The sequence below is a fragment of the Carlito syrichta genome, unplaced genomic scaffold (genome assembly GCF_000164805.1).
Source record: "Carlito syrichta isolate Samal-C Ts95f unplaced genomic scaffold, Tarsius_syrichta-2.0.1 Scaffold305654, whole genome shotgun sequence".
NCBI lineage: Eukaryota > Metazoa > Chordata > Mammalia > Primates > Tarsiidae > Carlito > Carlito syrichta.
Genome location: NW_007249750.1, coordinates 721641 through 736273, shown reverse-complemented (window position 1 = coordinate 736273; position 14633 = coordinate 721641).

Genomic DNA, 14633 nt, shown 5'->3' with positions numbered 1-14633 from the left:
ACACCTTTCACATATCTGCTATCAGCTAGGCAATTGACATAATATGTGTACATATCTTTCACAAGCATATTATGATTGACACCCCTGGAGCTGTGCACTGTGCAGCCATTTGCAGGGCCCAAGCCTCAACACACCTGTGGCTCATTGGAGGACACTGCTAGGAAAAAGGCTGATGGCCTGGGCTGCTGGGAAGAAAAGAAATGGGAGATGTTTCTGCCCTATGCTGGGTGTGAGACTCCCAGGCTTCTGGCCTGATAGCATATGTGATAGTTTGGGTCACTGAAATAGAGGTTCAGGGAGATCAACAGCAGGGAGGTAAGGTGTGAGCATGGAGTTCAGGAGAAATACCTGGGTTGGAGGTATACAGGCAGGTGCCATCACACAGAGATGGTCCTTGAAGCTGTATAGGCAAGTGTACTGGGAAAACCCCACAGAGAAGAACTCAGAGAATGACCCCCTAGCAGACCACCCAACCTCGCCTGCTAAGATGGGACCAGATATTCAAGTAGAATGTGTAAACGAGGTCCCAGTGGGAGGGGAATCTGAGCACTGTGATATCCTGTCCCATGGCTTATGGACACTGTTCCCAAAAGATCATCCTGTCCTGAGAATAGCATTTGCCTGCCCTGGAAGATCTCTGACAAAGACCTCTGACTGTGACACCTGGGTCAGACAGCATCGGGCCTGAGTGTCTGCATCCTCTGGTGCTGAGGTTTCCGCACTCAGTACTCACCCTTTGTCACTGCCAGTGAGTGCTGTCAGGAAGGGGACTTACTGACATCTGTTCATTTTTGTGTCCCTAGGGTCAAGTGTTAGATTTCTGAAGGGATTTTATGAGGATAGAGCCAGGACTTTGGCAAGTGGGTGACACAATTCTGGCAGCCCTGCTGGTTTCCTTTGGGTCATTTACTGCCCAGGTGTTCATGATCCCTGCTCTGAGCTGCTCTATGGCGCATATGGTCCAGCTGGGAACGGGCTGGCCCAGTCCTACAGGACTCTAGCCTCAGCAGCTATCCCACCCCGAGGGACTAAAGGAGGTCTGCTTTGGGATCCCCACACCTGTCCTTTTGGACCAGATGGGGCTAGTTACACTTTTGCCCTTGACATTGTGGGGAGTAATAGAAAGGAGTGTTGGCTTGCTGGGCTCATGTGATATAATTTCCACATTACATCAAAGCCAAATAATCTCAGTTAGCAAGTATTGTGGACCTGCTGTGTGTACAGGACTGCAGCAAATAAAGGACTGACATGAGTATGCTACTTCCAATTGTTAGACTCACCATAGTTCTAGAACAGTGAGTTTATTCTTGTTAACTAGGTTTCCTTCCCTGAAGACTTCCTTAAGTGCTTCAATCTTGTAGTATTAAATTTTAAACGTGTCACTTCTCCTTTTCATATATGCTGGGACTTGTTGCTGTCCCCACAGGACAAATCTTGTGCCTTCCTGTGTGTGACTTTGGTGTTATGTGCTATGTCCTTGGGTATAAAGGAAATGGTTGTTTCAGCAATTCCCACTCAGGGCCTGGGAGAGAAGGAACAGGTACCCATGCTATTTCATTCTTTCCTGAAACAAAGGGCAGTTGTTATGCCTTCAGGCAGTTCAAACTGGCAACTAACATACCTTCATTTTTGGCTGGAATCCTATCAGTTCTTGAGGCCACCTTGGTGAAATCCTGCAGATTAGAAAGCTTTTTGGCAGTTAGAATGTGACTTAGACCAACTAAGAAAAAGGAAATAAATTACTCTTTAATAAATTCTATTTGGAAGGTCAAAATCTTTCAATAAGCCGGGCTCGGTGGCTCAGCCTGTAATCCTGCGCCTTTGGGAGGCTGAGGTGAGTGGATTACCTGAGCCCGCGGGTTCGAGACCCGCCTGGGCAGCAAGACCTCATCTCTACAGAAAATCAAAAAATCAGCCGGGCGTGGTAGTGCATGCCTGTAATTCTGGCTACTTGGAAGGCTGAGGCGGAAGGATCACCAGAGCCCAGCAGGTCAAGGCTGCGGTGGCCAGGAGTGGCCTGCACTCCAGTCTGGGCGACAGAGTGAAACTCCAACTCAAAAAAAAAAAAAAATCTTTGAATAATGGGGCCTGTAGGGAAAATACAAATGGTGGGTACTTCTTGGTCACTAGGTTGGAAACCAGTGGGTTAACTGTGAGTTAGAACAAAGCCAAACACAAATTAAAAATGAGGGTTCTGGCTCTTTCCCGAGCAGCCCATACTTTGGAGATATGGGATCAAGCACCTGGGCAACTCAGGGCTCAATTCTGTTGGTGCCCTGTTCATCTGTCATCTTTGTCCCCTTACCATCCAATGCTCTTAAGAGTACCTGTCCCTCCCCCTCTGAGAACACTGTTGTTTGGGGCTCCCTCACATCTATTCTGTTCTGTCCAGGTGGTTCTGCACTTGACCCTTAGATTAGGAAGTAAGACACTGGCCATTCTCTTGCCTGGGCATGATTCCACATTGCAGCAAGAATCACTCTCTGCACCTCACCTGCATCCCACAGACCTATCATCAGCCTTGCCAGAGAAGACCCCAGTTGTACGGTCACCATTCCATAGCCCTCTATGCACACATGAGTGCTCAGACATATACTGGTACTGAGCTCCCTGGATTTTGAGGCACAGACTATGGCTGTCTTGTTTCCTGGGATACTCTTAGCACCCAGCACAGATCTCCTTTGTGGTTGTGTACTAAATATTTGTTAATATAACATATAAGAATGGGAGCAGAGAATGATGGTATTTTGTAACCCATTCTTTTCTCTCCACAGTCTTAGCATTGGTTAGTTATTGCTAGAATTCTGAAACCTATGAATTCTTTTTTCCCCCAGTTGTTTTGTTTCCTCTGAGGCAAGAGATTTCAAGGGATACTCAAGTCCTTCAAGGTTGAGATAGTTTTGTTTGTTAGGGAAGGGGACAGAGATGGTTGTAGCTAGACTAGGACTCAGCAACACTTGGTGGTCTCCTATTTTGTAACAGTGAAGTAGAGGAAAAAATCAGAATGCGCAAGGGAAAAAAGACCATCTTTCCATGTGAGTAAATATTCACTTAGGATTTTGAAAGGCTGAATGGTATTACTTGCATGGATATATCATACTTTATTTAACCTACTCCCTACTTTGGGACATTTCGATTCTTTCCAGGTTTATTTTTGTTTGTTTATTTGATTTTGTTTTTAATAAGCAGCCCTTCAGTTGTGCATCCTTTTGCTTAAGTATCTTTGCATATCCTTATTTATTGCCTTTGAATTGATTCCTAGAAGTGGATTTGTTGGGTTCAGAAGCATGCATTTCTAAGGCTTTTGAAGTGTGATGATAAATTGCCTCTTGGAGAACTCTACCAAGGTACATCAGTAGTGTAGAAGAGACAGATGTGCCCCACTCTGGCAGACAGTGGGTTTTTTCCAATCTTTTTTTAAAAATTGAGGCAAAATGTACTTAAAAGTTATCATTTTAGCCATTTTAAAGTGTATAGTTCAGGGCATTAAGTGCATTCACATTGTCATACACCCATCATCACTATTCATCTCCAGAACTATTTGGCAATCTATTTTTTTTCTATTTTTGCAATTTGATGTTGAAGAGGATCTCACTGTTTTAGTTCACATTTTTTTACTGAGAAGATGTAACATTTTTTCTGGCGCATATGGCTGTTTTTGTTTCTTTGGGCACTTTCTAATCCTCATCTTTCTAAGGTCCTTTGGGCCATTTTGCCCTGCGGACTGCTCCCTTCTAGACGCATAATGCTTCCTACTTAGTGTTCTTCCCGGGCTTCCCCCTACTCGTCCAACCTCTGCACCTCTTTGCTCTGCCTGTCAATGCACACCCTTTACACTTTTCTCTCTGGTACCTTTGAGCTATTCTTCATGGTTGCTCTGCCCCTCCTCTCCCCACCCCACCTCCTAAGGTCTTGGCGCCCATTACCTCCGTGAAGCCATCCCTAACCTCACCAGGAGCTGCTCTCAGCATATTTTGTTATTGTTGTTGTAAGATATATATAACATACAATGTACCATTTAAACCATATTTAAGTATATGATTCGGTGGCATGAAGTACATTCACACTGTTGTATAGCCATCACCAGGCCCCATTTCTAGAACTTCTTCATCATCCCAAACTGAATCCATTAAGCAACAACTCTCCTCTTCCCTCAGCTCCTGACAACCACTATTCTACTTTTTTAGAGATGAGGTCTTGCTATGTTGCCCAGGCTGGTCTCAAACTCCTGGACTTAAGCAATCCTCTCACCTTGGCCTCCCAAAGTGCTAGGATTACAGGTGTCAGCCACTGCGCTTGGCCCCTACTTTCTGTCTCTATGAATTTAATAATTTGATTCATATAAGTGGATTCATACAATATTTATTTTGGTTTTACTTTTATGAATGGTTTATTTTACTTAACATAATATTTTCAAGATTCATTCATGTTGTAGCATGTATCAGACAGACTTTCATTCCTTTTTGAGGCTGTATAATATTCCATTGTATGTGTATACCACATTCTCTTTATTTACATATCTGCTGATAGATATTTGGGTTGTTTATACCTTTTGGTGATTGTGAAAAATGCTGCTTTGAACTTGGGTGTACAAGTAGCTGTTTGAGTCTCCGCTTGCAATGCTTTGGGGTATATACCTAGAAGTGGAATTGCAGGACTGTGTGGAAATTCTACATTTAACTTTTGAGGGACCATCAGATAGTTTTTCACAGCCACAGCACGCTTTTTGGACAATTAGCCATAAAAGAGAGGTCACCTGAGAATTTCCAGGAAGCCAGACTGAGGGGACTGGTTTGAGAAGGATCTGAACTTAGGAGTGTAGAGAAAGGGTCCAGACAGAGGGACTGCAGTAAGAACATTTCCTAAGGCATGCAAAGCTTGACTGTGTGACTGGCTGTTTACCTGTCAGTAATTTACTCTTCTGAGTAGTGGTTTGTATTACTTGAAGGAAGATGGCCTGAGAGTATGACTGTTGGGATTAAATAACAGAAGCAAGGACATGGCAGAGATAAGTAAGGAGAGGCAGGCTGTGTGCTTCAGGCCACAGGCATTAGGTTAAAACTCTCAGCCCTGCTGCCCAGCACTATTGGTCAGGAACTGCATGGGGTTTCCAGCTGCACTAGAAGAATCTGGAGCTCCCTCTCCACATAGCTCAGGCCTCCTCACAGTGATCAGAGTAATTTGGAGATAAAATAAGAAAAATGAACATTCTTCTTGGGTACTGGGGGCTTCTATAACCACTCTCTTCAGGGCACAGGGATGCTGAGCTTTAACTCTTGTCAGGCACTTCAGACAAGCAGAGAATGACAGAGTCCTGTAGGACAGCTTCCTAGTTTTTTGAATGTGGCCCACCCATGATCTAGAAGTTTGCTTGTATCTCCCAAGGTTGCATTGCATAAAAACCATTTGCTTCACTATTTACCTGACTCCTTTCTTGTCTTTCCAAATACCAGTTTTGTTGTTTTCAGTATTTCTTTTTTTTTTTTTTTTTTGAGTTGGAGTCTCACTCTGTCGCCCAGACTGGAGTGCAGTGGCTGCTCCCGGCCACTGCAGCCTCAACCTGCTGGGCTCCGGCGATTCTTCCGCCTCAGCCTTCCAAGTAGCCGGAATTACAGGCATGCACTACCATGCCTGGCGGATTTTTTTTTTGATTTATTGTAGAGATGAGGTCTCGCTGCCCAGGCGGGTCTCGAACCCGCGGGCTCAGGCGATCCACTCACCTCAGCCTTCCAAAGGCGCAGAATTACAGGTTGAGCCACCAAGCCCAGCTGTTTTCAGTAATTCTAAAAGCATTAAAATCTATCCTGTTAATAAGAGACCTTGAAACAGGTAACCTTGTGTGAGGTAAGGTTCTCTCCTTGGGCAGTGGTGACCCAAAAAAGGCGGTGGTGGCCCAGAGCAGGTGCACATTCTGCCTGCTTGGGGTATAGGTCGCCTTTAATTAGGTACACAGTTGTTCTTTTAGAGATGTGCTCAGTATCCCTTGCTCTCTACTTCATACCCACTGGGATGGCTGTATCAAAAAGCCAGACAATAACAAGTGTTGGTGAGAAGGTACACAAATTGGAACACTTATACAATGCTGGTGGGAATGTAAATGGTGTAGCTATTTTGGAAATCAGCCTGGCAGTCCCTCAACAAGCCCAACATAGAGTTATCACACGACCCAGCAATGCCACTCCTAGGTATATACCCAAGAGCCAAGAGAACATATGCCCACATAAATCTAGTACGTAGATATTCACAGCAGTATCATTTGTAATAGCCAAATGGTGGAAACAACCCAAATGCTCATCAACTGAAGAGTAGATAAACAAAGTGGTATATCCATACAATGGACTAGTAGTCAAAAAAAAAAAAATGAATGAATTACTGATACATGCTACAACATGGATGAACCTTAAAAACACTAAGTTCAGTTTTTTAAAAAATGGTCAGGCATTAAAGGCCACCAATTGTAGGAGTCCATTTATATGAAATGTTCAAAACAAGCAAATTCAGAAAGACAAAAAGTAGATGAGTGGTTGCCAAGGGCTGGGAGAAGAGAATAGGAGTGGTTGCTAATGAGTATGAGGGTTAGTGGATGTTCTGAAAATACCTTGAAATAAAGTAGTGGTGATGACTGCACAATTCTAGAATAATCTAAAATCCACTGGATTGCATACTTTAAAGAGGTGGATTTTATGGTATCTGAATTATATCTCAATAAAAAATAACTTTAAAAAGTATTCATTGTTTATATGAAATTCAAATTTAATTGAAAGTCCTATATTTTTATCAGTCACGTATGGCAACTCCATACTTGCCACCTGTTTTAGTAAATACAGTTTTATTGGAACACACACATAAAATAGCCATTAGCCTGAGAGACCAACTGTTGGTATAAATGAAAGCATCATAAACACTTTTCTGAGGTATGTCTGCACCTTTAGCTTTGTGTTTTACACCTTTTGTAATTGACTTGGCAGGTTACCAGCCAGCATCTTCACATCAGGCAATTCTAATTTTAAACAAGAGTGATTTTTAGAAAAACAAAAATAGCTTTTTTTCCCCAAAACCCAAATTCAGAGTGGTAGCCATACACTTACAAGGGACAACTTCCAGAATGGTACTAGACTTCTCCTTGCTGGGAACCTAATAGGGAAAAATAAACCATAAAACCAGTTTCCCCAAACTCGTACTAATTTGCCAGTAAAGGAAAAAACAAGTTCCAGACTTCTAAATTTTAAACTTTGAACAACTTTTAAAAATTGTGAAAACACACTCATTCTTTTCAAAGATTTCTTTGTTTAATTTGCTGATGATAATAGGGAGAGAAAATTAGATTCTCTTTCGGCAGGTTGAGCTGTCTAAGGTGGGAAAGGGATTCACTTCCCTGCAGTGGCATCTTGTACCTATAATTAACATATTTTAATATAATAATTCTTTAACAGATTGCTATTAATAAAACAAAGGCATTTTGTATGCATTTTTACATTTAATCTTGAAAAACCCTTGAGGTAGTTATGTTAATGTCCCCACCTCAGAGAGTGAAATGACTTGGCCAAGGATGATCACAGCATCCTAGACTGCATCCCTTACTTCAGGTACCTGTGAATCAGTTTCTGCTTTACTCTTTTTTGGGGTTGGAGGGTGGGGACAGGATCTCACTCTGTTGTCCAGGCTGGAGTGTAGTGCCACAATCCTGGCTCACTGCAGCCTCAGCCTCCTGAGCTCAAGTGATCCTCTCATCTCAGCCTCCCAAGTAGTTGGTACTACAGGCATGTGCCACACATCCAACTAATTTTTGTATTTTTTGTAGAGACAAGGTTTCACCATGTTGCCCAGGCTGGTCTTGAACTCTTGTGCTCAAGCAAACTTCCCGCCTTAGCCTCCCAAAGTGCCTGAGCTACCATGCTTGGCCTCCTTTACTCTTTAAGTAGAGAAACAGAAAAGTTTTGTGGAGCGGCCTTCCTCTTGTTCAGCTTTGTTCTTGACAACTAGAAATAGCCCTGTATTTCAGACAGCCAATACTTTCTCTTCCTTTCCCAGCAAAGGTAGGGCAACATGTTGGCTTTTAATATGGTATGTAGCCACATGGGCTTTTTTTTTTTTTTTTGGAAAGAGCAATCAGACTGAATGATCCTGAACTTTTAAAAAAGTTTGTTAAACATTTTATTTTTTATTTTAGAGTCATGTGGTTCATGTGAGGATTCGTTACATAAGTAAATATTGCGTGAAGGCGGGGTTTGGGCTTCCGATGAACCTCCCTAGTAGTGAGCATGGTACCCAATAGGTGGTTTTGAATTCCTTATGTCCCCTCTCCCTCTACTTTACCAGTGCCCAGTGTCTTCTGTTATTCCCATGCTTTTGCCTGTTTGCCCAATGTTTAGTGCCCACTTATGAGAACTTGTGATATTTCATTTTTTGTTTCTGTGATAATTCACTTAGAATGATGGTCTGCAGCTGCATTCATGTTGCTGCAAGGGACACGATTTTGTTCCTCTTTATAACTGCGTAGTATTTCATTGTGTCTATGTACCACATTTTCTTTATCCAGTTCACCTTTGGTGGGCATCTGGGTTGGTTCCAGCTCCTGAACTTTTTTGAGTTCCATTACTCTTTCTTGACTCTCCCACTATGTTCCTGGCCCCTGTTCTTCATCTGAGGATGGCTCCTCTTCCTGCCTGTGACCTGGGTGTTTCCCTGGTTTGGTTGTTTTTCTCCCCGAGAACTCTGATGTGGTTTTATCCACCTGTAATTTGTCCTCAACTGCTGCAGTGGACTCCCCAGTCTAGTCTTCTAATCTTGCAGAGTTACCCCCAAAAGGGATCCCATTTGCCTTCCAACGTTTCTTCTATACGGTCCACAGGCAAGGTACACTCAGCATGGCTAGTACCTTCTCTCACTTGCACAAACTAGAAAGTTTAGAGTCATTGAGTCTTTCTTCTACTTTATCCTCTACATTTGAGACACACACACACACACAACCACTGATAAAAGAAAAACTTTAAACAAGATAAATTTCACAGAACAATTCTCAAATTGGGCAATCCTTAGAACCAGACATAATCTGAAGATGGCTTGTTTTCCTGCCCCTGACCTGAGTGGACATTGCAACATGGACATGAGTTATTGTTTATTTCATTTCATTTATTTATTTTTGTTACTCTGTTACTCAGGCTGGAGTACAGTGGCTCAATCATAGTTTATTGCAGCCTCCAACTCTTGGGCCCAAGCGCTCCTACTCCCTCAGCCTCCTGAGTACTTGGGACTACAGGTAAATGCCACCACAACCAGCTAATTGTGTGTGTGTGTGTGTGTGTGTGTGTGTGTGTGTGTGTGTGTGTGTGTAAATGCCACCACAACCAGCTCATTGTGTGTGTGTGTGTGTGTGTGTGTGTGTGTGTGTGTGTGTGTGTGTGTGTGTGTGTTAAGAGATGGTTTCTCACTATGTTGCCTAGGCTGGTCTTGAGCCTCCTGCCTTGATCTCTTAAGTACTAGAATTACAGGCATGAGCCACTATTCCTGGTCTGACATTGAGAACTATAGAAAGAAGACTGAAGAAAGCAGAAACAAGGAACAAAGGTGGATTGGCCATTTCAAAGTTATTTTCCTTGTAAAAGTTAAAGCAAAGGGAACATCCTTACAATGCAGGCTAAAACTGGCCCTTTTGGAGATTTGACTATTATTTCTCTCTCTTGATTTCTCTGAAGGTCAGATAAACAACTTAGTTTTGGCATGGTGGCCTGGAATTTAGCATAAGTGATTTCATTTTGGTTTGGTCTGTTGGGCCTAGAGCAGAAGCTCATTCCAAATCAATAGCCTCCTATAAATTGAACATAACTTTATTTAGATATCATTCAGAATGTGGGTTCTACTATCATTGGATGAATAATGCACAATTCACTTATATAAAGTAACATTCATTGATTTTTTTTTATAATCAGAGGTTGTACAACCACTACCACAATCTAATTTTAGAATATTTATATTCCCCTAAGAGAAAGCCTGAACCCATTAGCAGTCACTCTCCATTTCTCCCACCCTTGCTTCCATCTACTTTGTCTTCCGTAGATTTTTTTTTTGCCTATTCTGGACATTTCATATCAGTGGAATCACAGAATATACGACCTTTTTACTGCCTTCTTTCACTGAGCATAATATTTTCAAAGTTCATCCATGTTCCACCCTGTATTAGTGCTTTATTCCTTTTTATTGCCAAGTAATATCCATTGTGTGGCTGCATCACATTTTGTTATCTGTTCATCTATTGATGGACATTTGGGTTGTTTCCACCTTTTGGGCAATCCTGTTATTAATTTAATGCCATTGTGGTTTGAGAACAGGCATCGTATAATTTCTGTTCTTTTAAATTTGTTGAGATGTGTTTTATGGCCCAGAATGTGGCCTATCTTGGTGAATGTTCCATGTGAGCTTGAGAAAAATGTGGATCCTGCTGTTGCTGGATGAAGTAGTCTGTAGATGTTAGTTGTATCCAGTTGATTGATGGTGTTGCTGAGTTCACCTGTATCCTTACTGATTTTCTGCCTCCTGGATCTGTCCATTTCTAACAGAAAGACGTTGAAGCCTCCAACTATAATAGTAGATTCATTTATTTTTCCTTGCAGCTCTATCAGCTTTTGCCTTAAGTATTAGGTGCATACAAGGTGAGGTTATGTATTCTTTGAGTATAACCCCTTTATCATTATGTAAATGCCCCTCTTTATCCATGGTAATGTTCCCTGCTCTTAAGTCTGCTCTATCTGAAATTAATATAGCTTTTCCTTTTATCTTTTGATTAGTGTTATCATGGTATATCTTTCTTCACCCCATTGCTTTTAATCTATGTGTCTTTGTATTTAAAGTGGATTTCTTGTAGACAACGTATAGTTAGGTAGGGTTTTTTAAAAAATCCATTTGAACCATCTCTGTCTTCCAACTGGTATATTTAGATCATTGGCATTTAAGGTGATTATTAATATTATGAATTAATATTTATCATATTTGTAACTGTTTTCTGTTTGTTGCTGGTTTTATTTGTTTGTTTTTTGTTTTAGAGACAGGATCTCACTCTGTTACCTGAACTGGAGTACAGTAACACAGTCATAGCTCACTACAGCCTCAAATTTCTGGGTTCAAGCAATCTTCCCGCCCCAGCCTCCCAAGTAACTAGGACTACTGGCGTGCACCACCAGGCCTGGTTTTGTTACTCTTGTTCTTTGTTCCAGTATTTTTCTTCTTCACTTTTTTTGCCTTTTGTGGTTTTAATTGAGCATTTATATGACTCAATTTTTTTCTCCTTTCATAGTCAATTATTTCTCTCTCTCTTTTTTTTTTACTCCTTAAGTGGTTGCCCTACAGTTTGTAATATACATTTACAAAAAATCTATGCCTGCTTTCAAATAACACTATACTACTTCACTGGTAGTACAAGTAACTTATAATAACAAAATAATCTTAATTCCTCTCTCTCATCCCTGTATCATTGCTGTCATTCATTTCACTTATATGAGTACACATGCATACATATTCAAATACATTGTTGATTTTACTTTGAACCTACTATTATCTGTTAGATCAATTAAGAATAAAAAAGTTTTTATTTTTTATCTTATTAATTCTCTGATGCTTTCTTTCTTTATATAGATCTAAGTTTCTGACCTGTGTCATTTTCTGGCTCTCTGAAGTACTTCTTTTAACGTCTCTACTGGCAACAAACTCCATCCATTTTTGTTTGTCTGAGACAATCTTTATTTCTCCTTCACTTTTAAATGATAATTTCTCAGGGTACAGAATCTTTCAACACTTTAACTATTTCTCTACACTCTTCTTGCTTGCGTGGCTTCTGAGAAGTCAGATGTCATTCTTATCTTTGTTTTTTTCTCTCAAGATTATTAATTTATTTTAGATTTTCTGAAGTTTGAATGTGATATGCATACGTGTGGTGTTTTTGGCATTTATCCAGCTTACTGTTCTCTGAGTTTCTTAGATCTGTGGTCTGGTGTCTGTCATTAAATTGGGGAAATTCTCAGTCATTATTGCTTCAAATGTTGCTTCTATTATTTTCTGTTTTTTCCTTCTGATGTTTTTATTATTTATATGTTATATCTTTTGTAGTTTTTCCATCAGTGTTTGGGAAACTACATGACTGGCCTTCATGGAGTTTTTACCGGGGGAGGGGGAGATCATTATTCTAGTTTTTTCTTTTTTTCAGTCTTTCCTCTTTGCTTTTCAGTTTTGGATGTTTCAGAATTTCCAGTCTCTGAGCCTTCGAAAGGCAGTTTAAGCTTGCCTTGGAAGACTCAGAGATCTTTTCTCAGCCCTGTCCTGTCTACTAATGAACCCATCAAAGGCATTCTTCATTTCTGTGATTACAGTTTTAAATCTGTAGCATATCTGTTTGATTCTTTCTTAGAATTTTCATCTCTCTGCTTACATTATCCATCTGTTCTTGCATGTGTCTACTTTTTCCCATTAAAACCTTTAGCATATTAATCACAGTTTTAAAAAAATTCCTGGTCTAATAATTCTAACATTCATGCTATATCTGATACTAATGCTTATTCAATTTCTTTAAACTTTTCCTTTTTTACTTTCACCACCATTGCAATATCTGGTTGCGAGGTAGATATGTTGTACTGGGTAAAAGGTAGTGCCGTTAGTGATGTGGTGGCAAGGTACAGGGAGAGGGGAAGTCTTCTATAGTCCCATGAGTAGGTCTCAGTCTTTTGGTGAGCTTGTGATTCTGGACTGTGTACATAATCAGTGCTTCTCAATTATTTTCTTCCATTAGGTGGGACAGGATGGTTGAAGTAGACTAGAATTGAGTGTTTCTTTTTTCCCACATGAAAAGCTAGAAGAGCTGGAGTTGGCTATTACCCTTCCTCCAGGTTATTTGGGCTCTAATAATACTCCAACAGCTTAAGCTCTGGTGAATTAGTTTCTTCTGAGGTCAGGCCTTAAGAACTGGTGTATTTTGAAATGACTGCTTTCCCCTTTCCATACTGGAAGCATGAGAGGCTTTTTCTCTGATTCTCATCATGAGAAGCTGGTGGAGCTCTTGGAAGTAAAGCCCCATACAGTGTGGAAGCCCCACCCCCCCACCCCCTACCCCGTGACTGTTGCCCATGGAGTTGTTAACTCAGACTTATCCGTGCACAGGTTTCTGCTTGTGGCTTTCTGCTCAGTGGATTGTGATTCTCTGTTCCCACCTGTCTGTCTGTCCAGTTTGGGAGGCAGTAGTTTGCCCTGTAACCTCATTTCTGTGGCAGAGCTGTGAAGAGCTGTTGATGTTCAGTTTGTTCAGCTTTTCATTTGTTTGGATAGAGTGGTGATTTCCAACCTTTTTACATTCTAGATCGGAAACTGGAAATTTTCCTGACACCACTTTTGAAGTCTCATGAACCCATTCTCTTCTCTCTGTTCCCACTGCTCTTGGCCAGGCTCTCATCTCCAAATGCTTGGATGGTTGTGTTGTCCCTTATTATTCAGTTCCAGTCTCTTCCCCCCTTCAATCCATACTCAATACAAGTGCTGCAGTGATCCCACTAGATTATAACTCAAAAATCAGCATTTCCTAAATTCATTTCATTGTGGAACAATTTAGTCATTTTTATATATTAGTGGGAGCTCAATCGATCATAAGATATAACATACTCTTAGGTGAAGTGGACAGCAAGATATGGTCTCACAGATGAATTAATTGCTACAAGATTATTCACATCTACTGTATATTTGACTGCTTTTTAACTGTAACTGAATAAAACATCAAAGAAAGTTATTTTTAGTTTATTAAGAACAAAGTACATAAGTAGTCAAACATCTCATTTCATTTTCATTGTAGAGGAATGCAAAAGCTCTCACACTTAAAATTGAGAACACTATTTTTCCAGTGCTTAAAACAGAATCATATCCGGTCACTATTAGGAATGACGTTGCCAAGTCATACCTTCATACCAGCTATGGAATAACATCTTCTATGTTTTGTTTCATTACAGTGTAATATGAAAATCTCTGTGCACAGATGTGTTATAGCAAAAGGAAGAATACAAACTGTTCCTTTGGCAATATTTTGTGCTCCCTTGAATTAGGCTGTCCCAGAAATCATTAATCGTTTTGACTCGGGCAGCTCACCACCTGGTTTTTTAGAAATCATCTCTTGGGTGTTTTCCAGTTCTTGGCATGTGGGATTCATAATATGTGAATCATAAAGCTCTGCTTTTTTTGTTTAAAACTTCCTTTGTTCATCATAGATTCAGGTGGAATGAGTTTTTGTAGTATAAATGTTCCATATGCCATCTGCAGAATAAAATCACCAATATATGCCAAAGTCCTTAAACAAGATACCTTCCATAGACAACATATCATGAAGAGAAGGTGTCCATCCATGCAATGGCTAGTTTTTCAATGCACGTACACTCCTGTGTTGCAGCTCACACAGCAGATACCTGTGTACCACACAGCCCCCATGTTATTTCCCAGCAACCTTGACTTGGGAACATTTCTTAAAGGTGATAGCACATAATTATGAGAACAACTATCCAAATGCATTTGACATTTTCCCTACATATGTGTTTTTTTGGAATGTATTTGAGAGAGAAAATAGCTTTGAAATAAATTTTCCACAGAGCACAGTCGGGAGATGCTGGCCC